Source organism: Schistocerca cancellata, chromosome 2 (assembly GCF_023864275.1).
Source record: "Schistocerca cancellata isolate TAMUIC-IGC-003103 chromosome 2, iqSchCanc2.1, whole genome shotgun sequence".
Lineage (NCBI taxonomy): Eukaryota > Metazoa > Arthropoda > Insecta > Orthoptera > Acrididae > Schistocerca > Schistocerca cancellata.
In genome coordinates this window covers 1,150,335,805-1,150,339,591 of record NC_064627.1, presented here as the reverse complement: position 1 = coordinate 1,150,339,591, position 3,787 = coordinate 1,150,335,805, and positions in this window count along the sequence as shown.

Here is a 3,787-nt window from a genome sequence, read left to right as displayed (position 1 = left end):
GTATAATTTGTATTCATCATTCTCCAGTATATTTTGTGGTGTGTACTTGTATGTGGGAACGTGTTGTTTTATTAGTTTATGTTTTATGGCAAGTTGTTGATGTATTATTTTTGCTACATTGTCATGTCTTCTGGGGTATTCTGTATTTGCTAGTATTGTACAACCGCTTGTGATGTGATCTACTGTTTCTATTTGTTGTTTGCAAAGTCTGCATTTATCTGTTGTGGTATTGGGATCTTTAATAATATGCTTGCTGTAATATCTGGTGTTTATTGTTTGATCCTGTATTGCGATCATGAATCCTTCCGTCTCACTGTATATATTGCCGTTTCTTAGCCATGTGTTGGATGCGTCTTGATCTATGTGTGGCTGTGTTAGATGATATGGGTGCTTGCCGTGTAGTGTTTTCTTTTTCCAATTTACTTTCTTTGTATCTGTTGATGTTATGTGATCTAAAGGGTTGTAGAAGTGGTTATGAAATTGCAATGGTGTAGCTGATGTATTTATATGAATGATTGCTTTGTGTATTTTGCTAGTTTCTGCTCGTTCTAAAAAGAATTTTCTTAAATTGTCTACCTGTCCATAATGTAGGTTTTTTATATCTATAAATCCCCTTCCACCTTCCTTTCTGCTTAATGTGAATCTTTCTGTTGCTGAATGTATGTGATGTATTCTATATTTGTGGCATTGTGATCGTGTAAGTGTATTGAGTGCTTCTAGGTCTGTGTCACTCCATTTCACTACTCCAAATGAGTAGGTCAATACTGGTATAGCATAAGTATTTATAGCTTTTGTCTTGTTTCTTGCTGTCAATTCTGTTTTCAGTATTTTTGTTAGTCTTTGTCTATATTTTTCTTTTAGTTCTTCTTTAATATTTGTATTATCTATTCCTATTTTTTGTCTGTATCCTAGGTATTTATAGGCATCTGTTTTTTCCATCGCTTCTATGCAGTCGCTGTGGTTATCCAATATATAATCTTCTTGTTTAGTGTGTTTGCCCTTGACTATGCTATTTTTCTTACATTTGTCTGTTCCAAAAGCCATATTTATATCATTGCTGAATACTTCTGTTATCTTTAGTAATTGGTTGAGTTGTTGATTTGTTGCTGCCAGTAGTTTTAGATCATCCATGTATAGCAAATGTGTGATTTTGTGTGGGTATGTTCCAGTAATATTGTATCCATAATTTGTATTATTTAGCATGTTGGATAGTGGGTTCAGAGCAAGACAGAACCAGAAAGGACTTAATGAGTCTCCTTGGTATATTCCACGCTTAATCTGTATTGGCTGTGATGTGATGTTATCAGAATTTGTTTGGATATTAAGTGTGGTTTTCCAGTTTTTCATTACTGTGTTTAGAAACTGTATCAATTTAGGATCTACTTTGTATATTTCCAAAATCTGTAGTAACCATGAGTGGGGTACACTATCAAAGGCTTTTTGGTAATCAATGTATGCGTAGTGTAGGGACCTTTGTTTAGTTTTCGCTTGATATGTCACCTCTGTATCTATTATCAGTTGCTCTTTACATCCTCGTGCTCCTTTGCAGCAGCCTTTTTGTTCTTCATTTATAATTTTGTTCTGTGTTGTATGTGTCATTAATTTCTGTGTGATGACTGAAGTTAATATTTTGTATATTGTTGGTAGGCATGTTATGGGGCGATATTTAGCTGGGTTTGCTGTGTCTGCTTGATCTTTAGGTTTCAGATAGGTTATTCCATGTGCAAGTGTATCAGGGAATGTGTATGGGTCTGCAATGTAACTGTTAAATAATTTAGTTAGATGTGAATGTGTTGAGGGGAACTTCTTTAGCCAGTAATTTGCTATTTTATCATTTCCAGGGGCTTTCCAATTGTGTGTAGAATTAATTGCTCGGGTGACTTCATGTTGCAAAATTATCACTTGAGGCATTTGTGGAATCATCTTGTATGTGTCTGTTTCTGCTTGTATCCACCGTGCATGCCTGTTATGTTGTACCGGGTTTGACCATATGTTGCTCCAGAAGTGTTCCATGTCTCTTATGTTTGGTGGATTGTCTATTTTAATGTGTGTGTTATCCATTGTTTGGTAAAATCTCTTTTGGTTTGTGTTGAATGTTTGGTTTTGTTTCCTTCTATTTTCACTTTTTTTGTATCTTCCAAGTCGTTTCGCCAATGCTTGCAATTTCTGCTTTTTTTCATCTAATTGCCCTATTGCTTCTTGTTGTGAGATTTTACCTAACCTTTTTCGTTTTTTGTCTGATATTTCATTTCTTATAAATTGTGTTAGCTGTCCGATATCTTTTCTCAGTTTTTCTATTCTGATCTGTAACCTGTGTTGCCATGCTGGTTTTGTGCGTTTCTTCTGTGTGTTGGTTTGTTCTGATCTCTGCCTAGTGTGTATATTTAGTGTAGTGAGTGCTCCTATATAAACCAGTAGTTGTAACTCTTCCATAGTTGTGTTTTCATTTATTTTGTTGTGTATGATTGTGTTGATAGTTTTTATTGTTGTTTCGACTTGTGGGTTATTTGGCGGTCTATGCAGGAATGGTCTAATGTCTGTATTTGTGTCTTTGTATTCTATATATGTCAGCTGAAATTTCTCTTCTATATCTAACACATGTGTCTCTTCGTGTTCTATTTGTGCTTGTTCTGGTGGCTGTCTTAAGATTTCGTTTTCCTCTGGTTGTTTAATTGATGCTTGTTGGTCTTTGTTTGTTTGCTCTGGGATGTTTGAGTCCATTACTGTGTTTTCTTCTTCTTCTGATTGCACATTATTTTGTTCCAGTATTTGTTGTACTTGTTGTTTGATGTTTTCTAATTCTGACTGGGGTATCCTGTTATTTTTGATTATTACACGGATCTGATCAGCTAGTCGTTGTTCTGTTAAAAATTTTAATTCCGGGTATCTGGTAATAAATGTTGTGTATACTTGTGATCTGTATCCAGTTGTGTTGGTTCCTAGGTTTGTTGCTTGGTAATAACAGAACATGAGGTGTCGATTGACTTCATCTGACCATCTCATCCTCTGTCTTTGTTTTCCTTCTAGGGTGGTTGGAGGAAGCATATCCTGCAAAACACCTCTATTTGGATTTAAATCATTTTCCAGTTGGCTAGCAGAGTCGTTACCATTGTGGGCGGGCATAGGGTTCAAGCGTCGTCCCCGACCATGACGGCGCTTGTCCGAGGCTTCTTTAGTTCTGTCCTGAACCAAGTAATCACACTAAAAGGGGGGTTAGCCCTATTAGTGGTTTGTTCTTTTCGTCGCCTTTTACGACTGGCAGAACATAATTATTATTATTATTATTATTATTATTATTATTATTATTATTTCTTTTTTTTTTAAGGAGTCTAGGTGTAGGATATCAAACCAGGCGACTGACAGCAGGAGAAGCACCGCAGAACATTTTAATTTTACTGTCCTGAATACAGGTTTGATGGCATCCATTACAAAATATACGCGTTTGAATTCCACAGCGCGGAGTACAGTAACGTGCGATAGAAGAATGCTTTGTGAAGTGGCCTGGCACTGCACTTCCGCGCACTTAAGACCAAATAACATTTCTTACATTTATTCCTCAAACATATACGTTTTATATATCAAATTCTTCTGAAAGATTTGCGCTACAAAATCAACGTATTTTTGAAAAAAACTATTTTCTTTATTTTTGTCGTCCTATTTCAAACGCACGAGGCGGGTAAGGTGGGGAGGGGTGGGGGGGGGGGGGGGGGGCGCCACTGTCAAGCTTTTGCCCCGGTTCGGAAATATCGTAGATCCGGAGCTGGCCATGCCCACTAGCATCAAATAT